Source organism: Bubalus kerabau, chromosome 11 (genome assembly GCF_029407905.1).
Source record: "Bubalus kerabau isolate K-KA32 ecotype Philippines breed swamp buffalo chromosome 11, PCC_UOA_SB_1v2, whole genome shotgun sequence".
NCBI classification, from domain to species: Eukaryota; Metazoa; Chordata; class Mammalia; order Artiodactyla; family Bovidae; genus Bubalus; species Bubalus kerabau.
The window spans coordinates 19,205,528-19,232,343 of NC_073634.1; the positions used below are offsets into that span (position 1 = coordinate 19,205,528).

At 40.5% G+C, this 26,816-nt stretch overlaps 1 long non-coding RNA gene across 1 annotated transcript in view; it reads left to right on the forward strand.

Annotated features, from left to right (window-relative positions):
* Positions 1-8,694: 8,694 nt before the first annotated feature.
* Positions 8,695-26,816, forward strand: part of LOC129622910 (uncharacterized) — a 99,183-nt gene continuing 81,061 nt past the window's right edge. Inside the window, exons 1-2 of the long non-coding RNA XR_008700182.1 lie at positions 8,695-8,859; positions 9,485-9,907. This is a non-coding gene — a long non-coding RNA (uncharacterized LOC129622910). The remainder of the gene's footprint in view (positions 8,860-9,484; positions 9,908-26,816) is intronic.

Consider the following 26,816-nt stretch of genomic DNA (forward strand, 5'->3'; position numbering starts at 1 on the left):
CTTGGCTTTTGTATTTTGGGAGATTTTTGATCACAGTTTCAATTTCAGTGCTTATAATTGGGTTGTACATAATTTCTATTTCTTCCTGGTTCAGTCTTAGAAGATTGAACTTTTCTGAGAATCTGTCCATTTCTTCCAGGTATATATCACATTTTTTTCTTAATATCTAAGGCAAATATTTTTGAATTTTTATTTATTTATTTTTGGCTGTGCTGGGTCTTCATTGCTTTGCAGGCTTTTCTCTGGTTTCAGCAAGCAGTGGTTACTCTGTAGTTGTGATGCGAGAGTTTTACATTGTGGTGGTTTTTCTTGTTGCAGAGCTTGGGCTCTAGGGCACACAGGCTTCAGTAGTTGTGGCACACGGGCTCAGGAGTTGCAGTTTGAGGGCTCTAGTGCATTGGCTAAGTATTTGTGGTTCATGGACTTAGTTGCACCATGGCATGTGGGATCTTCCTGGACCAGAGATCAAACCCAAGTCTCCTGCATTGGCAGGCAGATTCTTTCCACTGAAGCACCAGGGAAGCCCCACAGAGTTTGTATACCACTTTACCGAAGAGTGATACATTGTGACTACTGTGATATTGAATGGTTTGCCTTGGAAATGAACAGAGTTCATTCTGTCCTTTTTGAGATTGCATCAAAGTACTGCATTTTGGACTGTTTTGTTGACTGTGAGGGCGGCTGCTGCTGCTGCTAAGTCGATTCAGTCGTGTCCGACTCTGTGCGACCCCATAGACAGCAGCCCACTAGGCTCCCCCGTCCCTGGGATTCTCCAGGCAAGAACACTGGAGTGGGTTGCCATTTCCTTCTCCAATGCATGAAAGTGAAAAGTGAAAGTGAAGTCGCTCAGTCGTGTCCGACCCTCAGCGACCCCATGGACTGCAGCCTTCCAGGCTCTTCCGTCCATGGGATTTTCCAGGCAGGAGTACTGGAGTGGGGTGCCATTGCCTTCTCTGCTATGAGGGCTACTCCATTTACTTCTAATGGATTCTTGCCCACAGTAGTAGATATAATGGTCATTTGAGTTAAATTCACCCACTCCAGTCCATTTTAGTTCACTGATTCCTAAAATGTCGATGTTCACTCTTGCCATCTCCTGATCGACTGCTTGCAATTTACCTTGATTCATGGACCTAGCATTCCAGGTTCCTATGCAATATTGTTCTTTACAGCATTGGACTTTACTTCCATCACCAGTCACATCCACAACTGGGTGTTGTTTTTGCTTTGGCTCTGTCTCTTCATTTTTTCTGGAGTTATTTCTCCACTGTTCTCCAGTAGCATATTGGGCACCTACCAACCTGGGGAGTTCATCTTTCAGTTTCCTATATTTCTGCCTTTTCATACTGTTCATGGGGTTCTCAAGGCAAGAATACTGAAGTGGTTTGCCATTCCCTTTTCCAGTGGACCATGTTTTGTCAGATGCGAGTTCCTTGGACTATAAAGAGATCCAACCAGTCAATCCTAAAGGAAATCAGTCCTGAATATTCATTGGAAGCACTGATGCTAAAGCTGAAGCTCCAATACTCTGGCCACCTGATGCGAAGAACTGACTCATTTGAAAAGACCCTGATGTTTGGAAAGATTGAAGGCAAGAGGAGAAGGGGGAGACGGAGTATGACATGGTTGGATGGCATCACCGACTCGATGGACATGAATATGAGTAAGCTCTGGGCGTTGGTGATGGACAGGGAAGCCTGGCTTGCTTCAGTGTATGGGGTCACAGAGTCAAGACAGGACTGAGCAACTGAACCAAACTGATACACTGTGAAGAAGTAACTAAACAAAGGGAAGGGAAGTTGAGTTTCTTGTTGTTGTTTAATTGTTAAATTGTGTCTGACTCTTTGCAACTCCTTGCTGAGTTTCTAGGGGTGGTAAATTGTGGGAAGGTAAATGTATGGGGAAACTAACGAAAGATCAGCATTATTTTAGTAAGGTGTTTTTGTGTGTAGATTCATTTCAGTGCCAACTTTCTTCTTCATGGCCATAAAACTCCCTCAGAGTGGAGATTTATGACACTCCTAGTTTCTTAGAAGTTTCTGCTTATAGTCATTTAATGCAAACTCCAAGAAGATTTCTTTCTGCATCTGTTGATTCTCAATTGACTTCAGCTCCAAATAATGCCTGTCAACTGAAAAAAAAATTGCACAACCTAGAAGTTGAGAATTATGTTTTATTCAGCAAACTTGCTGAGGACTTCTGCTCTGGAGACAGCCTTTCAGATAGCTCTGAGGGACTGCTCTGAAGAAGAAAGGGAGAAGCCAGGACACATAGGAGTTTTTGCAACAAAAAGCAGGTACGTAGTCAGAACATCAAAATATCACTGTTAATTAAAGAAAAAGCAAACATCTCCAGTTAATGAATTTAGTGTTTTTCTATGTGTGGGAAGATGCAAGAGTCTGGACCTGATGAAATTATTCCTCTGATACACTCCTTAACTATCTAGGGCCAGTATCCTGTTCTTTTTCATCCCAAATCCCCTCAGGGCATACCACTGGGGGGCAGCCGCAGTGATTGATGACCACAACATCCTTCGTTTGCTGATACTATGGCAGATGGCATCCTTTGTCTACTTGCCAAGCTAGTAGCAAAATTCTGATCCCCTTTGTTAGTCATATGAAACTTCTGTTATTCACTTAACACACCTTGCCTTTCTACATCTCTATACTTTGTATAAGTTGATTCCTCTGCCTGTAATACCCTTCTCCTCTGTTTGACAGATTCTTCCTGCATCTTTTAGGCTCAGTTTGGGCAAAGCCTTCTCTGACTGCCTTAGGCTCTCATTCTCTCCTTTTCAAAGCTTCCCTCACTTTGTTCCAGCTAACATTCCTGCTTCAGGCAGGTGCCAAGATGTTCTCTGGTCTCTCTCTTGCTTTCTCTACATTCTACCCTGTCTTCAAAACTGAGCTCAGCTTCACTGTGCCACAGAGGTGTTCCCTGATTGTAGTAGTTGAGATTAATTTTCCTCTTCTGGATTTGGAAGGTGCAAGTACCTAGCTTAACTATCATAAACATCAGGAAGACTTAAATGGGCTCTGAGTCTCATCCTGGGCCCTGCCTCTGATAAGTTTTATATCAACATTTCTAGGATTGGGTATAAGAATCCATTTTTCTTAAAAGCCATATCAAATGGTTTCATACTTCATCTTTCACAAGTTAATGTTAATGTTATATTTTTATGTTGCTTATTTCATATGTTCTGATCATTTCTATGCAGTTGCTATAAACTTCACATCCTGCACGTGCACGTCCTACATAGTTCTTAGTACACTGATGCATACACAATAGGCATGAAAAATGTTGATTAGTTGATTGACAAGAAAATTTTCCCTTTCTCATGACTGGATTTTGCTTTCTTCTGAAAGAATAAAGTGATTCTTTGCAGGGAATAAATAATATACAACAATGAATTATGCCCTGAGCTCTTGGATCATCCTGGAACTCAGTCAATGCCTATTTAAAACTAGGCTATTCTGGTAGGATGATATGTTCTCTACTGACTTAGATTCTTATTAGCAACTTTGTCTCTCGTCCTAGTCTTATGATCCATTATTGTGTAGGGAGGCTAAAATCCTCAAGGAGACTTTTCAAGCTCTCCCCTCCCTGCAAAAGAGTCCCCATGAGAATAGCAACATAGTGATAAGAAATGATACTAATTGGGAGTGTGCTGTGAACAAAACAGGGTGAAAGGAGGATTAAGGCTATAAATCACTGTCCTAGGGAGAACTTGTCAATATGCCATTATGTGTCAGCAGCAAATCTTGTTTTCCAGTTCTCGATAACAGTTACATACTTAATTTCTTTATTATCACAATAGGATCACTGTTTAGAAAACAATAGAGATAAGAAGAAACTCTATTTTCAGCAGGAACAGTTATATTCAAATCTTTGTGTTGGGTTACTTTATGTTTTGGAGAATTTAGGTATAAAGTCACATAAATTTGACTCAAGAGAAATTTGGGATATTAGACCAGTCCTTCTCAACCACCTGCAAGAGAGAATTAAGCACTAAAGCCTTAAGGCATCCATTGTTTGTGATAATTTGCTTCTCTCCTCTGTGTCTACAATGCCAGCTGTCTATATAACCATACTGGGAGAAAAGAGTCACATTTTCTCTAAGGCTCATATCTCTCCTTTGATTCAGTCAGTTCAGTTCAGTCGCTCAGTCATGTCCGACTCTTTGTGACCCCATGAATCGCAGCACGCCAGGCCTTCCTGTCCATCACCAACTCCCGGAGTTCACCCAGACTCACGTCCATTGAGTCAGTGATGCCATCCAGCCATCTCATCCTCTGTCGTCCCCTTCTCCTCCTGCCCCCAATCCCTCCCACCATCAGAGTCTTTTCCAATGAGTCAACTCTTTGCATGAGGTGGCCAAAGTACTGGAGTTTCAGCTTTAGCATCATTCCTTCCAAAGAAATCCCAGGGCTGATCTCCTTCAGAATGGACTGGTTGAATCTCCTTGCAGTCCAAGGGACTCTCGAGAGTCTTCTCTAACACCACAGTTCAAAAGCATCAATTCTTTGGCGCTCAGCTTTCTTCACAGTCCAACTCTCACATCCATACATGACCACAGGAAAAACCATAGCCTTGACTAGACGGACCTTTGTTGGCAAAGTAATGTCTCTCCTTTTGAATATGCTATCTAGGTTGGCCATAACTTTTCTTCCAAGGAGTAAGCGTCTTTTAATTTAATGGCTGCAGTCACCATCTGCAGTGATTTTGGAGCCCCCCAAAATAAAGTCCTTTGATTAAGAAAGGCTAAATTATCTAGATCCACGTGGTTTTCAATTTTTTGTGTCTATCAGAACTACCTGGAGGTCTTTTAAAACACAGATTGTTATGCCTCACCACTAAAGGTTCTAATAAAGTAGGTCTTGGATGAGGTGCAAAAATTTGCATTTCTAATGAATCTCCAGGTAATGGCTGACACTGCTGGTATAGAGACCACAATTTAAGAATTATAAATCTAGAACAACTTTTACATTGTTTAAAAAGACTGATGTCTCTCAGTAAGAAAGCTGCACATATACAGCTGAAACAGTTTAGTGAAACAAATCATACCCTTTGCTAGCCCTGTTTGTTTTTTCTTTTCTTTCCATATTTTTTTTTTTTTAAAGGTTATTTCATTTACTTGAAAATGCTGGTTGGGAGCCACTAAATTGATCTTTCAGGTCACTGATAAGCAGCCTGGAAAAAAATGGATGAGGAAATCTGTCTTTTCCAGTTTTAATATTTCACTTTATGGCTTGATCATCCTCATTTTATGCCTAAGTACAAGAACCTCTGAGTGCATTACAAATCCCCTATGATGAAAATTTTTTTGGTATTTGTTCAGAAAGGTCTCATAAGTCTTCAGAGAACTTCAGTCAACTTCAGCTTCTTCAGCTTTAGTGGTTGGGGCATAGATTGGATTACTGTGATATTGAATGGTTTGTCTTGGAAATGAACCCAGATCTTTTGGTCATTTTTGAGGTTGAACCAAGTACTGCATGTTGGACTCTTTTGTTGACTACGAGGGCTACTCCATTTCTTCTAAGGGATTCTTTCACACAGTAGTAGATATAATGGTCATCTGAATTAAATTCACCTAGTCCTGTCTACTTTAATTCACTGATTCTTATGCCTATGTTCACTCTTGCCATCTTCTGTTTGACCATGTTCAATTTACCTTGATTCATGGACCTAACTAACATTCCAGGTTCCTATGAAACATTGTTCTTTATAGCACTGGACTTTCACCACCAGACATATCCACAACTGAGTGTCATTTCCACTTTGGCCCAGCCATTTCATTTTTTCTGGAGCTATTAGTAATTGCCCTCCATTCTTCCCCAGTAGCATATTGGATACTTACCAACCTGGAGGGGGGTTCATCTGCCAGTGTCATATCTTTTTGCCTTTTCATACAGCTCATGGGGTTCTTGAGGCAAGAATACAGGACTGGGTTGTCATTTCCTCCTCCAGTGGACCATGATTTGTCAGAACTCTTCACCATGACCTATCTGTCTTGAGTGGCTCTGCATGACATGGCTCATAGCTTCATTGAGTTACACAATCCCCTCTGCCACAACAAGGTTGATCCATGAAGTAGGAAGTCAAGAGATACCTGGAATAACAGGCAAGTTTGGCCTTGGAGTAGAAAATGAAGCAGGGCAAAGGCTAACAGAGTTTTGTCAAGAGAACATACTGGTCATAGCAAACACCCTTTCCAATAACATAAGAGATGACTCTACACATGGACATCACCAGACGGTCAATACTGAAATCAGACTGATTATGTTCTTTGCAGCCAAAGATGGAAAAGCTCTATAATTTTCTGTCAGCAAAAGAAGACCCAGAGCTGACTGTGACTCAGATCATGAATCCCTGTTGCAAAATTCAGGCTTAAATTGAAGAGAGTAGGGAAAACCTCTAGGCCATTCAAGTATGACCTACATCAAATCCCTTATGCCTATACAGTGGAGGTGACAAAGATATTCAGTGGATTAGATCTGGTAGACAGAGAGCCTGAAGAATTATGGATGGAAGTTCATAACACCGTATAGGAGGCAGTGGCCAAAACCATTCCAAAGACAAAAATGCAGGAAGGCAAAGTGGTTGTCTAAGGAACTTTTACAAAGTGCTGAGGAAAGAAGAGAAACAAAAGGCAAGGGATAAAGGGAAAGAAATACTCAACTAAATGCAGAGTTCCAGAAAATAGCAAGGAGAGATAAAAAAAAAGGCCTTCTTAAGTGAACAATGCAAAGAAATAGAGGAAAACAATAGAATGGGAAAGACTAGATATCTCGTCAAGAAAATTGCAGTTATCAAGGGAATATTTCATGCAAGGATGGGCATGATAAAGGACTGCTGCTAAGTCGCTTCAGTTGTGTCCGACTCTGTGAGACCCCATAGACTGCAGCTCACCAGGCTCCCCCGTCCCTGGGATTCTCCAGGCAAGAACACTGGAGTGGGTTGCCATTTCCTTCTCCAATGGATGAAAGTGAAAAGTGAAAGTGAAGTCACTCAGTCGTGTCCAACTCTTCGTGACCCCATGGACTGCAGCCTACCAGGCTCCTCTGTCCATAGGATTTTCCAGGCAAGAGTACTGGAGTGGGGTGCCACTGCCTTCTCCGATAAAGGACAGAAGCAGTAAATACCTAATCGAAACAGAAGAGATTAAGAAGAGGTGACAAGATTACACAAAAGAACTATACAAAAAAGATCTTAATGACCTGGATAATCACAATGATGTGGTCAGTCACCTAGAGCCAGACATCCTGGTGTGTCAAGTCACATGAGCCTTAGGAAGCATTGCTACCAACAAAGCTAGTGGAGGTGATGGAATTCCAGTTAAGCTATTTCAAATCCTAATAGATGATGCTGTTAAAGTTTGCACTCAATATTGCCAAGAAATTTGGAAAACTCAACAGTGGCCACAAAATGGGAAAAGGTCAGTTTTTATTCCAATCCCAAAGAAGGACAATATCAAAGAATGTTCAAACTACCTTACTGTGCTGTGCTGTGCATAGTTGCTCAGTCATGTCCAGCTCTTTGCGACCTCATGGACTGTAGCCCTCCAGGTACCCCTGTCCATGGGGATTCTCCAGGCCAGAATACTGGAGTGGATTGCCATGCCCTCCTCCAGGGGATCCTCCCAACCCAGGGATTGACTGTGATCTTATCATATGCTAGCAAGGTTATGCTTAACACTCTTCAAGCTAGGCTTCAGCAGTATGTGAACCGAGAACTTCCATATGTATAAGCTGGTTTTGAAGAGGCAGGAGCCAGAGATTAAATTGCCAGCATTTGTTGGCTCATGAAGAAAGCAAGGAAATTCCAGAAAAACATCTGCTTCATTGATTTTCCTAAAGTCTTTGACTGTGTGGATCACAAGAAACTGGAAAATTCTTACAGGGTTGGGAGTACCAGGCCACCTTACCTGCCTCCTGAGAAACCTCTATGAGGGTCAAAAACCAACAGTTAGAATGGGACATGAACAATGGACTGGCTCAAAATTGAGAAAGGAATACATAAAAGCTGTATATTGTCTTTTTGCCCTGCTTATTTAACTTCTCTGTAGGGTACATTTTGCGAAATGTCAGACTGGATGAATCAGGAGCTGGAATTAAGATTGCTGGGAGAAATATCAATAATTATCAGATATCAGAAATATCAATATTAAATATTAAAAAGCAGAGACATTAGTTTGCTGACAAATATCCATATAGTCGAAGCTATGGTTTTTCCAGTAGTCATGTATGGATGAGAGGGTTAGGCCGAACCCCAAAGAATGTGCTGGAGAAGACTCTTGAGAGTCCTTTGGACTGCAAGAAGATCAAACTAGTCAGTCCTAAAGGAAATCAGTCCTGAATATTCATTGGAGCTGAAGCTCCAGTACTTTGGCCACCTGATGCACAAAGCTGACTCATTGGAAAAAGACCCTGATACTGGGAAAGACTGAAAGCCAAAGGAGAAGAGGACAACAGAGGATGAGATGGTTGGATGGCATCACTGACTTAATGGACATGAGTTTGAGCAAATTCCCAGAGACAGTGGAGGACAGAGGAGCTTGGCGTGCTACAGTTTATGGGGTCACAAAGAGTTGGACATGACTTAGGGACTAAAGAACAAACAAGAGAGTCCAAACACAAGAGCCTAACAGATGGTTACTCATTAAGGATTCAGACATGTCTGGTGAGCCTAATGGGAAGATGTTTGTGACCCAGTGAGCAAATACCTGAAGCTGAAGTCTTGCCTTCAACATCCTTTAGCAGTGAAAAACCAACATCCAGGCATTCAGCCAAACTTAATAAAGATCTCAGCCTAAACAGAGGGCATGGCTCTGTATACATTTAATCTGAGACACTGACCAGGGTTTGTCTGGGAAGAATGGTTCTGAGCGTGTTACAGGGCAATAACACTTAAGTGGACTTTTGATTTGGCTCAAAGGAAAAGTGGGCCTAAGCTTAGAGTAGGAAAAGAGAGATAAAGGAGAACTCTAAGGAATTAAAAAAAAAAAACTATTATAGGGGTATGACAGACATTTAGACCACAAGGAAGCTTTTTTTAAAATGATCTGAAGACATGATAGGGTTGGGGAAGAGGAAAGGCATTTGTTCTTTTATTTGCTCACTTTATTACTGTGAACTTGGACATGGGAAAACCATGGATGATAGAATTGGTAGTATGGAAATAATGTCTCCAACAGAAATGAACTTAGGAGTTATGCTGAGAGAGGAACAGATTGCTCCCCTGACTCCACTAACAAGGAGTGCTTTTAGATTGAGGAGTTTTCAAAGGGAGATTCAGAACCTGAGCTTGTTCCCTAGGCTAATGTGCCCTGGGCAGAATATTTATTTAGGAAAGAGGGTTTTTAGTTTGTGTGAACTGACCTGCTTCAGACCATGAGTAATGAGGAATTGATACCTGAACCCATTTCCTCTGATCCTCAACTTTCTGCATATGCATTTTTGTTGTTATTTGTTTACCTTTTGAGCAGGATGGACCGCACCAACGCAGCTTGTTCCCCTCGGAAGTCCCTGACTGTGGCCAAGTCTACCCCTCGGCGTTTTCGAACCCGTACTGAACCCAGGGAGCCTGGAAGCTGTGTGGGCGCGGCATGCGCCTGCGCAGTTCCGTCAACGCTCACCTGCCCAGGGCATCCGGAACCTCTAGGTCTGTGAGAACCCAGGCTACCTCAGCTCTGCCAGCAGCCTTTGTTGAGCTGCGCATCAGCTGCAGGGTACTCATGATACGGAGTAGAGAAGGTTGTTGGAGCCCGACCTGTTGGAGGACACACAGAACGTTTGTGGGAGTCAAGTTCCCGAATGTTTCTCCTCAGAGGACTATCAGGCCTTGCGGGGGGGCATGGCAGACTTTCGGGCGATCCGGTGAGACGTGGCTTCAGGCTGCAGGGAAACAGGTAACTCTTGTTTTGAAGCTGGGTGGACCTTGACATCGCCGTGTGTCCTGCATAAGCCCCTGCTCGTGGCCAGTTCTATTCCTACGAGCCTGGGCCCGGGGACCACCCCGGGATAGCCTGAACTCCGAGTCCCGCAGCCCCTGACGTGCACTTCGCATGGGATCACCTGCCTCAGGCCCGGGCCCTCCTGGCCGCTGCACAGGGCCTGCCCTTGCCCGCCAGGCCCCCAGTGCGCCGTGGATGGGGAAGTTTGAAGGAGAGTTACCGGCAGGCCCCATGTGGGGATCAGGAGCCTGCCTGACAATCCTTGTGTTTTTAATCCAGGGTGTTTTCTGTAGGTAGAAATACTTCTTTGATTGTGAGCTATAATTTATTGTAAGACACTCCGTTAATATAATAATAGATTTTTTGGAAAGCGTAACAGTATGTGACAGAATGCAGAGATCTCTGGTGATAGCTTAGCTGCAGATAGGCCTGCTGTTTACATTCTCTTAGGCCTTCAGACGGGAGGTCTCAGTTTCTTCCTGAGTAGTTTGGGCCTTGATTGTTTTCAGCCGGAAATAATCCACAGCCCAAAGAGACATATTGGGGTAGTAAATTTTTCCCCAGCACCCCGATTGTACTAGTTCGCCTGGATAAAATCTACCTTACCATTGTGACAGGTGTCACAAAGAATATTTTCTTTAGCAGTACTAAGGTGTGGAGGAGCTTTGCAAGCAGGGAGAATGATAATGATAACATAATTCCATGTTATGCAGTAGTGAATCAGTTGATAAAACTATTTCCTGCGATAACTTTGGAGATGTATAAATAAAAAAGTTTAGATGTATGGAATAAGATTGGAAAACAGAATGTTAGAAGCTTATTTAGGTTTTTATTGGCTGCATTTGTAAGGTATTATTTGAAAGAGATGAACTCAGGAAAGAATTTCTGTGTGGGCAATCAGGAGCAGAGAAAGTCCTCAAATTCAAGGACTTACTCTTGGAAGAAACAGTTGCTTCTTAGTCTTCACAAGAAAAAAACAGTACTGAAAAGGCTTCTGTGCATTCAAAGCTGATTAAAATTCGATCTTGTGTCAAGTGTTAAACTTTCCATATTAAAACAATGGAATGAACTAAGATATTTCAGAGTAAGCATCCACCTAAATTTGCTTGCCCAGTAAATCCCTCCAGTGATTCAAGGAAAAGAGATTAAATGTAAGGTGTTCCCCTGAAACATTATAACCAAGGTACATGCAGTTAATTCACATGAGAGAGTCTTGAGGGCTAGAAAGCAAAGGAATGTAGCTATTCTGAGAACTCTGCCTGAAAAAGAAAAATCAGAGCTATAGAGCTGACAGGAATCACAAAATGGGAGACCTGTTTAAAGGAGTTAATTTGGCAAAGGAACGGCAAACCTGGTCAAAGAAGCTGTGATTGATTTAGACTTAACTACGATTTGGGGTCCTGAACCTTTCATGGGCAAGAAGCCACCCAGGAAAGCTGCTCAGTGCTCATGGAGGGACTTCGATCCAATCCTATGTCAGGTGTGGCTAAAGATGATGAATAGGAAGAGTCTCCCCAGAGGGTGGAAATAAAGGTCATGGAGGCACTTTCAGGGGTTTCTTCTGTATCTTTCCCACCATAGTGACTCTTATTCTGCAGTTCAGAGAGGCTTGTGATTCTTTCAGCTGGTGATTATGTTCATCACTGTTTTACACTCAGAGGCCAGGGAAATGAATAGAAGGCAGGTCTATTTGGCAAATGAGAGGTAGATTTGAACTATGACTCCATGTGCTACCACCCTAAAGGACAACGGGCATGACAGCATTTTGGTTTCCTTCATTTTGTTGTCAGCCAGTGCTCTGTGTATTACAAATCTGGGTATTCCCTTTATTTTGAGTAAAGTTATTCTAAAATGCTATACATTGGAATGCTTCCCTGGTGGCTCAGACAGTAAAAAAGTCCTCCTGCAATGTGGGAGACCTGGGTTCAATCCCTGGGTGGAGAAGATCTCCTGAAAGAGGGCATGGCAACCCACTCCAGTATTCCTGCCTGGACAATGCCCATGGACAGAGGAGCCTGGTGAGCTACAGTCCGTGGAGTCTCAAAGAGTCAGACATGACCGAGAGACTAAGCACAGCACATACTTTGGAATATTATACAGAAGCAAGAATGTGCAAACCATGATTACTCACAGTATTTTTTTTTTTTTTTTACTCACAGTATTGATGAATCCCAAACATTGAAAAACAGAAGTAAGACAGAGAAAGAGTACAGTAGTGTGTGAGTCTATTTATAGAAAGATCAAAACCAGGCAAAACTAATTTGTCATCTTTGATGTCAAGATAGTAGTAAACTTTGAGGGGTTAGAGACTGAGAAGGGAAAAAAACATGATCTTCTTAGATGTTTGTAAAGATTCATTAATCTGTACATCATAACTTAATTTGTGTTTCAGTTCAGTTGCTCCATTGTGTCTGACTCTTTACGACCCCATGGACTGCAACACGCCAGGCTTCCCTGTCCATCACCAACTCCTAGAGGTCACTCAAACTCATGTCCATAGAGTCTGTGATGCCATCTAACCATCTCATCCTCTGTCATTCCCTTCTCCTCCTGCCTTCAATCTTTCCCAGAATCAAGGTCTTTTAGAGTGAGTCAGTTATTTCACATCAGGTGGCCATAGTATTGGAGTTTCAGCTTCAGCATCAGTCCTCCCAATGAATATTCAGCACTGATTTCCTTTAGGATTGACTGGTTGGATCTCCTTGTAGTACAAGGGACTCTCAAGAGTCTTCTCCAACACCACAGTTCAAAAGCATCAATTCTTCAGCACTCAGCTTTCTTTATAGTCCAACTCTCACATCTATACATGACTACTGAAAAACCATAGTTTTGGCTAGATGGACCTTTGTTGGCAAAGTAATGTCTCTGCTTTTTAATATGCTGTCTAGGTTGGTCATAGCTTTTCTTCCAAGGAGCAAGCATCTTTTAATTTCATGACTGTAGTCACCATCTAAAGCGATTTTGGAGCCCCCCCAAAATAAAGTCTGTCACTGTTTCCCCATCTATTTGCCATGAAATGATGGGACCAGATGCCATCATAGTTTTCTGAGTGTTGAGTTTAAGACAACATTTTCACTCTCCTCTTTTCACTTTCATCATGAGGCTTTTTAGTTCTTATTCACTTTCTGCCATAAGGGTGGTGTCATCTGCATATCTGAGGTTATTGATATTTCTCCTGGAAATCTTGATTCCAGCTTGTGCTTCATCCAGCCCAGCTTTTTGCATGATATTCTCTGCATATAAGTTAAATAAGCAGGGTGACAATATACAGCCTTGATGTACTCCTTTTCCTATCTGGAACCAGTCTGTTTTTCCATGTCCAAGTTCTAACTGTTGCTTCTTGACCTGCATACAGATTTCTCAGGAGGCAGGTCAGGTGGTCTGGTATTCCCATCTCTTTAAGAATTTTTCACAGTTTGTTGCGATCCACACAAAGTCATATTTTGTGTTTGCTATGCTATAAATAGAGAAGGAAATGGAGAAGGAAATGGCAACCCACTCCAGTGTTCTTGCCTGGAGAATAGCAGGGACGGCGGAGCCTGGCAGGCTGCCGTCTCTGGGGTTGCACAGAGTAGGACATGACTGAAGCGACTTAGCATGCTATAAATGTTACACAAATCTTTGTGGGTAGATCTATTGCTATGAGTTTATTTCTTTAGGATACATACTTAGGAGTAGTATTACAGGATCATAGAATAGTTGTTTTAATGTTATTAACTACCAAGTTTTCCAAAGAGATTGTAGCTTTTTACATTCTTATCAGGAATAAGTGAGACTTCTGGTTTCTTCACTTCCTTGTTATTGTCAACCCTTGTAATTCTTTGTCTTTTTCACTTTAGCCATTCTGCTAACTGGCCTTGGTTTATCTCCTTGTGATTTAATTTTTATTTCCTTCTTGGCTAATGGTATCAAGCACCTGTCTACCATTGTGGATATTTAAAACCGGGTCTGGCACAATGTGAACATTAAATAAATATTTCTTTAATGCGTAAAGGAATTAGATATCACAAAGTTCAACTTTATGCCTTTTATTAAATATATTTCTGTCTCTTAAGCCACAATTAATAGCACAGTGCAACATATGGCTTTTCTTCCTTCTTATATGTGAAGTTCCTGAAAGCAAGATAGTCTTAACTGTCCTCTTTATATCTATGATAGAGTAGTTAAAAGTCTAGTTTTTAGTAATAGACTCCTTGACTCTATCCTTTATTAAATGTATGATTTTAGGAAAGTTACATGATAGGTTTGGGCCTCAGCTTTCTCCTCTGTACAATGGGTATTGTAATAGAATCTATCTCATGGTGCTGTTTTGAGGCTTCAGTGACACATTCTATGCAATGTGTTTAGAACACATAGCCTGGAATATAGTAAGCCATCGGTAAATGTTTTTATTATTTTGAAGAAATGTAAAACAAAGCTTGTAGCTCTTTTCTAATATAAACTGTTGAATAGTGCAATTGAATAAGAAAAATGGTCTTTTTTTTTTTTTTAAATAAGAAACTGAAGCTTAAAGAGGTACTGTTGTAAATTTATACAGTGTGCCGTCACTAAGCACTTATAGTAAGAGTTTCTCTTGAATAACAGAGAATTCACCTGGCCAACTTTCTTAGCAAAGAAACTTACCAGTAAAAGTGTTCACTGATAAGGTGTCTTGTTGGATCACATTTTATCTATAAAAATGCTATGTGAAGAGAAGTCGGAAAAAATAGTAGCAGTGCGGAAAGAGGTAGTAGAATATACATACTTGGCTTTCAAGATGGCAGCGTGTATTTATGGGTGGAATATACATATAGCCTCCTGTTCTCAAAGGCAGAGTTCAAGCTTGCCTTCCAGTCTTTCAATATCCACTTAAGTGAATTGAGATGGTAAAATTGAGTTTGGGCTTTTGTCGTCTGAAGCCTTTTTAAGTTGGGTCCAGTTTGAGAGGACAAGAAGAAGATGAACATGTGATGCTCAAACACCTTTTCCATGTAACCAATGTTAGACCTTTATTCCAAATGTCAGAATACTATTATTGAATGTATTGAAGACTCACGATGTTCAAGGTACTGTTCTTAGAGCCTCACAAGTATCATCTCACTCGTGCCTTGAGATTGGTACAATAATTATCCTATTTTACCAGTGAGAACATCAATACATAGTGAGGGTGAGTAACCTCTCAACAGGCATTGAAAGTCAGAGTAAAATCAGTGGCCAAATGACTCCAAAAATACACTTCACTGCCTTGCTCTCCATTAGCTAAAAGGTGGTAGAGGACAGAGTTGGGAGAAAGAGAGGGGAAGAAGGAGTAGCTACAGCAAAAGGAACAGAAAAAGACAGGAGTGTGGAGATACCATACCTGCTTAGACCCCTAGATCCTGTCCTTGAGAGCAGATAGCTCCCCGGATGGTCTGGTTGTCTTTGCTGGTTATGCAGAGGTGTCCTGAGAGTGGACTCTGGGTTCCCATAAACTACTAAGGAACTGAGGCCTATGCTTTCTAAATACTTGGAAGTAATATTCTTTGGTAAATTCATCCACACTAAGAAAAATCCAAGTAAGGCCACACCTCCTATCTTTGCTCAACATGTACTTTGGCCTGTCTTTGCCTAGTTAAAACCACCTCTTCTGTTTGCATTATAACCCATCTTTAGAAAAATACTTTGCATTAGCATCTTAATTAAAACTACCTAATTGCTTCCACTTTGCTAAAGTAATATAAAACCAAAGCTTTGGTTCATTAATACATTTGATAAATGTTTACTTGTCATCCAGTATGTGACATACTGATCTACAGCTTGAGCTATTCTGGTGCCCCCCTCCCTCCCTATCTCTCTTCTAGAAAAGACCACTAGTTATTCACAGATTGCTGGGTGATATTTGGTACTTGAGACTGAGAGCAAAATCTGTCCCAATAAATGTCTTGGTGGTTTGTTTCATCATATTATCTATCAGATCTTAGACTGTCATATTCTAAAGTGAATAAAGTTCTCAAAATTTGTTTGAATTGATTTGACTTTTCCTTCTGCATTTGAATTTTATGAAACTTCATTTTTTTATTTCACTCTTACCAAAAAAGATACTTCAGAATTTAATATTGAAAAGTGATAAAGAAACCCAAGAAACATGTATGTAAGTGCAGTTCTAAGATATTTTAATCGAAGCTTTAAAATAGTTTATCGTTAACCAAGAGTTATTGATCATTGCCTGCCCCTTTCACTTCCTCCCCGTTTTTTGGAATTTTTTTTTTCCCCGACACCAAACATGTAGGATCTTAGTTCCCCAACCAGGGATGGAACCTATGGCTCCTGAATTGGAAGCATGGAGTCTTAACCACTGGACCACATGGGAAGTCCTTCCACCTTCTTTTTTATTGAAATTTTCTCTGCTGTTGCTAATCCAACAATAGGACTTTGTGTCTTCCTACAGTTACAGTGGTAGTTGACTGTGTGAGGGGAGAATACGTGACCTAAGAATAATGTCCCCAAGATCTGTAGCCTCCTGTTAAAAGATGAGTTGGGCCAAGCATTTTTCTCCTTTGTGAATTTGCAATTGGAAAATTGAAGAATGAAGACTGAGCCATTTGGCCATAGAGACAGTGGTGTAAAGGATGTGCAGAGGGCTCCTTTGGTGTAGCATGGCCGGGGTGCCTGAAGTTAGGAGAGAGAAATAATCTTAAAATACCTAGCCTAGTAAAATGAAAGATTACCGCCTTATTCTCTTTAATCCACTATTCGTACTTATTCCATCCATTTTCATCTATATCTAAGACTATTTGTTTCTCTCCTCATTTCTACGAATAAAATTAATATCTACAGCCTGCTTTTTGCTTACAGTTCCAGTGAGTGCAAGTCTTTCTGTTTAATGAAGAAGGCCCCAAAAGAGGAGAATGAAAGGTTCTTTCTTTCCTGCAGCTTCTGGGGGAGAGAGAGCTTCCTGTGTCATTGAAAGGGGTCAAATAACCGAATTTGATAAAGCACTGGAAACATTCATTAGACTCATAATCTCGCTTTTCTGTGCAGTAGATTTCTGTGAATAATAATAATTGTTGCTAACTTGTTTCCTGCTAATATAAATCTGCCCTTGCAAGCAAAATTGAAACAAAGGGAACTTGTAAGATTCCAAAGACTTTAGAAAACAGTGTCATGTCCTGTGAAAATAACCTTCAAAGAGAAACATGAAATTCAGATAGTTTTCTTATTCATTGTTTTAATTTTTTTTTTTTTTTGCCCTGGTTAGAATGTTGAAATTGACATCTTTATATTTCCAAAAAGGAAAGATAATTAGATGTTTTTCTCAAATTGGTATCCCTTTCTCCTCCCTCATGTGGTGGAGAATGGGTATGACTACTAGTTTTCATTGTTTAAAAATACAGTTTAAAACTTCCCTGGTGCCCTAGTGGGCATCCCTGGTGGCTCAGATAGTAAAGAATCCGCCTGCAATGCAAGAGACCTGAGTGCTTTAGTGGCTAAGACTCTGTGCTCCCAGTGCAGGGGGCCTCGGTTCAATTGCTGGTCAGGGAACTAGATTCCACATGCTGCAACTGAGAGTTTGCCTGGTGCAACTACAGACTGAAGATCTGGCGTGCCACAACTAAGACTCGGCACAGCCAAATAAAAATAAAGTTAAGAAATGAACAGTTTTATTTAATTTATGTTATTAGATATGCATAATTTATTAATTCATGATCTGTCTTAAATGAATCTGACCTGTTTCACCTGCTTCAGGAAAAACATCACTTCATGCTGTTAATCCTCACATGCCTTATTTGTCAAGAAATCAAGTATTTCCCACTGTGTTTTGTTTTTTTTTTTTGCCCTTCCCAATTGTCCCAAGGACCCTTTGACCAAAGTTTCAGTCTTTCCTTAACGTCAGGCAAAAAGCATGGTGGGAAGTCCTGACAGTCCATTATCTGCCTGTTCAGATGTTGTCACTGAGTTTTGCTGATAAGTATCTTGAATAGCCTGATTTTGTCTATTTCTTCACTGATACCTTTTTTTTTGCCCAGATCCTTATAAAGGCTGAGGCTTGGAACCTAGCTCAGGCTTCAGGCTTATGTTGACGTGATCAGCTATTTTCTCCACAGACTAACACTGTGGCTCAGTGGATATGGATGGGCTGCACAGTCATCCCTTCTCTGTGCTAGAATCAGTTCCCTGTGTTGGCTGAAAACAAAAACAAAAACGCACAACTTAAAATTTGAGGGTTGTGTTTCTTGGGGGGACCTTACTAAGGACTATAACCCAGGGTACAGCCTGCCAGATAACTCTGAGGAACTGTTCCAAAGAGGTAAGGGAAGAACCAAGATATATAGGAGTTTTTGCTGAAAACAAAATAAAAGCCCATATAATCAAACATAAAAAGATTACTGCAAATCACAAAAGCCAGGCATCTCAAGTTAATGTTTTTGTGCTTTTCTATGTATGGGAAGATACGAGAGTCTGGGGTAGTTGAAATTATTCCTCTGATACGCATCTTAACTTTCTAAGGTCAGTATCCTGTTTTCCTCCATCTTAAATTTCCCTAAGGGTATACCAGCAGAGTGGCTGCAGTGGCTGATGGCTTGGTGGTAAGCAGCATTCATTGTTTACTAGAATGGCAGGCAACATTCTTTGTCCACACTAGATTTGCCCATACTCCTTTTCCATACAATGATCCCACTTTGGGGCTCTTGATATTGAAACTGGATAGAAGGGGGCAGGGCACAAGTTTTAAAAGAATGGCATAGCTGAGGACAGGGCATAAACTGATTAGAACCAAATAGGTCCAGGATGGCAGATAAGTAGACTTCCACTCGACCTTGAGCCTTAGTACATGCTCAGTGTAACACATCAGCAAGCTAAATGACACACCTGCAGGTGCCATGACAGTTCCCAAGTTGATGAGCAAAGATCAAAAAGTGGATGGTGGCCTAATTCCTGGAAATCCCTGCCCCCTCTCTGATATAGTTGGAATAATCCCCTCACTCATTAGTCTATGAAATCACTCAACCCATAAGAACTAACTACAACATATTTCAAGGTCACTCTCACCTTCTGAGATAGCCTACAGTCTGTTTGTGGAGTGTGTTTCTCTCTAAATAAATCCATTTCTTACCTATCACTTTGTCTCTCACTGAATTCTTTCTGCAATTCTTTCTGCAATACCAAGAAACTGAACTTCATTAAGTCCTTAAACTAAGTGTATGATCTCAGTTAAAAGACTGTGGGTTCAAGTCCCAGCCTGAGTTACATGGTTTCAATATCTTTTCTCACCAGTGAACTACCCTCTAAGCCACTCTGATCTGCTTGGGTCATGTGAGGCTTAAGCATCTTTCTTCCCAGGGGTCTTAGGATCCTTAAATAAAATGGCCAACTTCTCCTGAGTGCTACATACAGGTGGGGTCTTAGGTGGGAGGGCCTTTATCAAGCCTCACAGGTTTCCTCCAGGAGTTGGCTACTTGCCTGCCTTTTACTTGCATCACAGAAAGAGTTACCATTCAAATGATAGCCTGCTTAACAAGAGTCTGCTCTTAGATAAGTTATGCTTCAACCGTGGATCCAGAGGCAGCTTCCATAATTTAATTTTTTTCTCATTTGAGACACAAAACACCTTGGCCATGTGCTGCCAATAATAGGGGATTTGAGGGCATGCAAAAGGAGGTATGAACTTTCGTCCATGGGGTCACTGAGGGTCGGACACGACTGAGCGACTTCACTTTCACTTTTCACTTTCATGCATTGGAGAAGGAAATGGCAACCCACTCCAGTGTTCTTGCCTGGAGAATCCTAGGGACGGGGGAGCCTGGTGGGCTGCCGTCTATGGGATCGCAGAGTCGGACATGACTGAAGTGACTTAGCAGTTAGCAGTTTATGTTGAGCAGAATTTTCCCTCAATTCACCCCAAAACAAATTGGACGTCTGTCCTCTACCCTCTCTTCTTTAGTTCTGAAGGCCTGCAAATTAAAGTGACAAACAACAATTAGTAAGAGAAGAAAAAACATGCATACTCATGGGATTGCTCAGAATGAATAACTCAAAGGAGTAGTCAGCATTTAGGGTTTATATATCCTGTTACTTGGGAAAGGGGAAAAAAGCATTGGGAAAATAACTGACTTATTAGAAGGCAGGCAGGAGGAAGGAAATTTATTGAATAGAAAAGACTTTTTGGGAATGATAAAGGGGCTCTTAGGACAATAGATGGGAGGTATGACAGTTTTGTGACATCTTGTTGGGTGTAGAACCTACTTAAGTTGTAAGTCTCAAGATTAGAGTTGCCCCTAGGGAAGGGACTTTTGACAATTGAGTTCTTTTGAAGTCGCTGTTTTTAGCACATGAAGGGTTTCAGGAACTCACATGCCTTCAGTTTGAAATAATTTTTATGCCACAGTGGCATATTTTGGTGTGGCATGTCCTGATCCCTTTCAAAAAGGATAAAATAATGTGGACATCATAAACTCTGAAACTTAAAAACTATAACTTAAAAAATATATAGAGGATAATTTCCTGTTCCTTCCAAGAAAAATATAATTCAGTTTAAGAAGGTTCAATTAGAAAAATACCCTCAAATCCCCTAATCTCTCTAGAAAGTCAACCATAATTAATTTTAATCCTAAATACATGTCATCATGTTGATTAAAAAAAAATGTACAGCCTAAAAGTTGAGAATTATGTTTTATTCAGCAGACTTGTTGAGGGCTTAAGCCCTTAAGAAGGCAGCCTGTTGGATAACTCTAAGGGACTACACTGAAGAGCCAGGATATACAGGCATTTTTGCAACAAAAACCAGGTAGTTAGAACATCAAAAGAGTACTGTTAATTCCTAGAGGGTGGGGACGGGGAGGGAGATGGGAGGGAGGTTCAAAAGGGAGGGGATATATGTATACCTATGGCTGATTCATGTTGAGGTTTAACAGAAAACAACAAGCAAGTATCCTTCAATAAAAAAATAAAAAGATTTTAACATTGAGAGAAGCTAGCTAAAGAGTAAAAAAAAAAAAAAAAAAAGAGTACTGTTAATTAAAGAAAACAAACTCAATGAATTTAATGCTTTTCTTTGGGAAGACGCCTGACGTGCTTGAAATTATTCCTTTGAAATGCATCTGAACTGTTGAGGGCAGTATTTCTCCTTCAGGGTGCTCCTTTGCTGGAGGCTACAGTGGTTGGTGGTTTGTTGGCCACATCTTTTGTTTGCTGATAAGACAGACAACACTTTGTTTGTTTGCTGATAAGGCAATCACAATGGATCTTGGACAAAGGAGCTTTGTGATCTTAGGATTTCCTTTACTATGAAACCTCAGCCATATTAGCAGGAATAAAGTCTTCTGTCAGTGGACCGTGGCTGAGTTCTCTTACTGGCCAGTTCCATGGTGCCTCACAGTATAGGAGTGAAGAGGGGGCTGGTGGCCCACATGGTGCACTGAAAGTGTAAAATGCAGTTGCCTCACATGATAAAAACGTGATTTCTTGCTTTTAATTTTTCTACTTGTTGGATTTTAGTTTGTCGTCACCAACATCTAATGATATTTTTTTCTGCTTGATAATTTTTATCAACTTGATGTCTTACCAGATAGGTTTACTCTAGTTTCTACTGATAACTAATTTAGAGAAAATATCATTTTCAAGTTAAGTGTGTGCTTGTGGATCCAGAGAAAACAAAAGATGAGTTGACCAAATGCTAACGAAGTGGAAAATATGCGTATTTTGTACTAATAACTGTAAGCCTCAGAGCCTGTGTGAACACTTGGTTTTTATTCTTTGCTGTAGCAGGTACTTAGCAATGGCTTTGGAATAATCTCTTTGTTCTGTGGCCAAAGAAGTTTTCCTGCCAGTGGCAGATGGCAATTTATTTTTAAATTGACCTGGACAGGGATATTTTTTTCCTGCTTGATTCTGGTGATGATTTGGGGGAGACAGAGCTCTATGGAATCTTAATTCTGGCAGGTTGGATTTTTCATGTAACCCTAATTGGAAGAATTGGGAATAATGACTATAAACTGACCAATAAATACTTCCCACAGGGGAAAGATCTACTCAGAGTTGTTGCTAATGATGTCAAGGTCTCCAGCATCTTCTATAGCTGATGACTGTTATAAATTCAGACTTCTCTCTCGAGCCTTATCCTGGTAGATATGCTTTGAAGCCCCTTCTCCCTTTGCTTCCACAAGGCCCCTAAACATTCTTGCATAACTGCTATTTCATATTTATGTTTCCTTGATGGCTCTCCTGAGTCAATAACAGCATCTGCTCCCACAGTTTGCAGGGCATTAAAGCAAGAGCACCTCTCAGCACTCTATGATCTATGACGGACACTTCTTATTGACTGCATTTTAATCAGGTTCTCTCTCTCTCTCTGCATCTAGGTAGCAGTGTTTTCTACAGTGTGGCATTGACAGATAAAAGTTCCCTTCAACTCTGTTCAGAAATTCGTAAGCCAATTAGTTTACAGCTATGGAATAATACATTGTATTTTCTTTATTAAGATTTGTTTTTAATCAGAAGAGGAAGATTTGTTATTTGCCTAGAAATGACTGAATTGGTTCCGTTCTTTGTTAAAACACTGACACTTTGGCAGTGCCTCTGTGTGTGTGTTTTATTCATTTTTTCAGAGAAGAAGACTTTCATCTGTTATATAACTTATGCTACATATAAAAGTTTTATATAATATGATTCTGTAGATCCAAGCTGTGCTTTGAAATGATCCTTCATTTTATGGGAATTTTATTTCTGAAATGACACTCATAATCTTATATTAAATGACTTCTTTTAAAGTTATTGCACAGCACTGAAGAAATAAGTCAGGGCAAGAAATAATTTAAGTATTAGTACCTTTTCTTTAATCTATCCAAGAGCCATTGTATGAGTATTGCTGTGGAATCTTATGTAACGAAGGAATGTAAGAATATTCATCTTGGAAATTATATTAGGGTAGTGTTACTAGACTGGATGTGTCCCCTTCAAATTCATATGTTGAAATTTTAACCCCCACTATAGTCTGCAGTCCATGGGGTCGCTAAGAGTCAGACATGGCTGAACAACTTCACCTTCACTTTTTACTTTCATGCATTGGAGAAGGAAATGGCAACCCACTCCAGTGTTCTTGCCTGGAGAATCCCAGGGACGGGGGAGCCTGGTAGGCTGCCATCTATGGGGTCACACAGAATCGGACACGACTGAAGTGACTTAGCAGCAGCAGCAGCATGATGGTACTATTACATGGAGCCTTTGAGAGGTTACTAGGTCATGATGGGTAGAGCTCTTATGAATGGGATTAGTGCCCTCATGAAAGGAATTCCAGAGAGCTCTCTTGCCCTCTTTCTTCCATGAGAGGACCATAATAAGAGAATAGGAGTCTGCAATTTGAAAGAGGGATCTCACCAGAACCTGACCAACACACCCTAATTTCAGGTCTCTAGCCTCCACACTGTGAGAAATAATTATCTGTTGTCTGCTGCTGCTGCTAAGTCGCTTCAGTCATGTCTGACTCTGTGCGACCCCACAGACAGCAGCCCACCAGGCTCCCCCATCCCTGGGATTCTCCAGGCAAAAATACTGGAGTGGGTTGCCATTTCCTTCTCCAATGCATGAAAGTGAAAAGTGAAAGGGAAGTCGCTCAGTTGTATCCGACTCTTCGCGGCCCCATGGACTGCAGCCCACCAGGCTCCTCTGTCCGTGGGATTTTTCAGGCAAGAGTACTGGAGTGGGGTGCCATTGCCTTCTCCTATCTGTTGTCTATAGCTACCCAATTTATGGTATTTTGCCATAGCAGCTTGAATTGACAAGAAGAGGTGGTGTTTCCTTATGTTTCTTACAGAACAATAGTTTAGAGACCTGTCAAGAGGTTCAAAGGGGAAACATGGTGAGGAAGACACATGATCCAAGAGATTTATGAAGAAGGTTAAAAAAAATGGAAAGTTTTCTTTATAATAAGATTTCATACCCCCTTTAAAATGTTAGTGTTTATCAGTGTTTCCAAGAGACAGTTTAGTTATATTGTGCTTCCCAAAGTTATTTGATCACAAATTATTTTTTTCCAGTGTATCCTTTTGTGGGACTCCTGATTAATCAAACACATGTGGGTCTAGTATGACTTCTTAGGGCCTCAGTGGAAGAATATGTACCCACGAGAGGGAATTGATGTATCCAAGATGTTCCCAGATGGTGAAGTGCTGACTCAAGGCTGGACCAAACTCCCTAGTCTCTGTTCTGACTCCCCATTGGCTTTACCTGGTTATGCGCTCCTATGTAAAGACACTATTAGAGTTAGATCCTATATAATATTTTCATGCCATGCTTTTTACAATACACATTTTTTTTAAAAATCACTATTTTTTAGAGCAGTTTTAAGTTCATAGCAAAATTGAACAGAAGGTACAGAGATTTCCCATATACCCCCTACTCCCACACATGCATAACCTCTTTCATTATCAACATCCCCCACCAGAGTGGTACATTTGTTACAATAGATGAGCCTGTCTTAACACATCATTATCACCCAAAGTCCATTGTTTGTATTAGGCTTCACTCTTGATGTTATACATTCTCTGGGTTTGGACAAATGTATAATGACACAAATCCACCATTATAGTATCATATGGAATAGTTTTACTGCCCTAAAAATCCTCTGTGGTCCTTCTGTTCATCTTTTTCTCTCCACTAACCTCTGGCAACCACTGATCTTTTTTACAGTCTCCACAGTTTTGTGGAGAAATAACATTCATTTCCAGAATGTTATTTGGTTGAATCATACAGTTTGTAGCTGTAGGAGAGGAAAAACTTAACTTTTTCCCCTCTGCCGTCCTGGGTTCTCTAGCTGGGGGCTGTAAATTAAACTGACAGAAGATAAATTAGGTAAAGAAAAATAAGTTTATTAGCATATGCATTGTGCATGCACATGGGAGCCCTCAGAAATGAGAAACTCTAAGGGGTGGTTAGAATTTGGGCGTATATAGCTTCTCAACAAAAGACCAGTAAATTTTTAGAGAAGTGACAAGACAAAGGAAAATGACTTTGTGCTTCTAGGGTGGCAAATTGTGGGAAGGCAAATATATGGGGAAATTAATGGAAGACACAGACTAGTTTTAGCAAGGTTTGTTACACAGATTTCTCTGGTGCTGTTTATTGTTTTATCTGGTGATTAACTTCTGTCCTTCTTGGCAGAGAAAGAAAATTATGGATTTTGGCCATTCTAATAGATGTATGGTCCTTATATAATTTAAAAATTTTGTTTTGCATTTCTAACCAAATGTGGTGGATTCATTTCGATATTTGGCAAAACCAATACAATATTGTAAAGTTTAAAAATAAAATAAAATTAAAAAAAATAAAAAAAAAATAAAGGCAAAATTTGGGGTGAGGGCTTCAGGGTGCCTGACTTTCTTCTGATTAGTTAATGATGAGGTAACAGGGTAGTGTATCCAAGTATCTGAATTATCAGCCTGTTGGTTCCAACCAGTCTGGGGTCTCTGTGCTTGTGCTCAGTATGTTGTCAACAGCTTCCACCTGAGTGGGGTCTTAGTGCCTGCAGAACAATTCATTGTTACATATATCCCCTGAGGAGGAATTAGGACTCTGAACTATTATTTCTTGATTGTTTTTTCTTTAATTTCACATTCTCTCACCTCCCTAATTAGTAACTGATTGAATCTGCTTGTTGGACCTCAGGGAAGGCCTATGAGACTAAAGGTTTTTTCTACAAAAAAGAAATGGGGGACATGGCGGGGTTCTTGTACCTAGTGGGCTCTGCAGGGTCTTGCTTGGTTTCAGAAGGAGGAGTAAGAGACAGATCTTTTCAACAGATATATGTAACTTCTCTTAATACAATTTTGTATATGGACAAGCTCATCAGATGATTCATCAGATCCTCTTTTTCTCTGGAGACCTTCCTTGCGCCCACTCATTTCCTGTCCCTATCTCTAGGCCTGTTGTACAACCATCCTCTAATAATATTCTCTGTCACCCTTTTAGATTCCTGTTTAATTGGATACTAAGTTTGTTTTCTCATTTTACTTACTTTGGTAAAGGACATTCTTCAACCTGTCTTAAATATCTTAAATGTACTCTTGTACTTGATTAATACTTCAGCTAAGTATAAAAATCTAGGTTGAAGGCAGTTTTCCTCAGAATTGAAAAATATTGCTTCCAGATTCCATCATGGTTTTTGAGAAGTCTAATTTAATCATTCTATATTCCAAGCCTTTATAACTGACGTTTTATATAACATTTTTGTCCTGAAAGCTTTTATAATTTTTTTAAACCTTGATGTTCAGGAATTTCATAGTGACATAACTCTATTGTGGCTCTTTTCTCATTCTCTAGTCTGACTCTTGGTAGCCTTTTCCAGTCTTTGGATTAATGTTCTTCATGAGTGAGCATCCTCTCATGTGTGTTTTTTCTTAAATTGTGTTTTTGTTGTTGTTCAGTTGTGTCTGACTCTTTGTGACCCCATGGACTGCAGTACACTAGGCTTCTCTGTCCTTCACCATCTCTTGGAGTTTGCTGAAACTCATGTCCACTGAGTCAGTGATGCCATCCAACCATCTTGTCCTTGTCGTCCCCTTCTTCTCCTGCCTTCAATCTTTCCCAGCATCAGGGTCTTTTCTAATGAATTGGCTCTTTGCATCAGGTGGCCAAAGTACTGAAGCTTCAACTTCAGCATCAGTCCTTCCATTGAATATTCAGGGTTGATTTTTTTTTAAGATTGATTGGTTGCTCTCTTTACAGTCCAAGGGACTCTTAAGAGTTTTCTCCAACACTACAGTTCAAAAGCATCAATTCTTTGGTGCTAAGCCTTTTTTATGGTCCAGCTCTCATATCAGTGTATAGCATGTGAAAAACCATAGCTTTGACTAGATGGACCTTTGTAAGCAAAGTAATGCCTCTGCTTTTTAATATACTGTCTAGGTTTGTC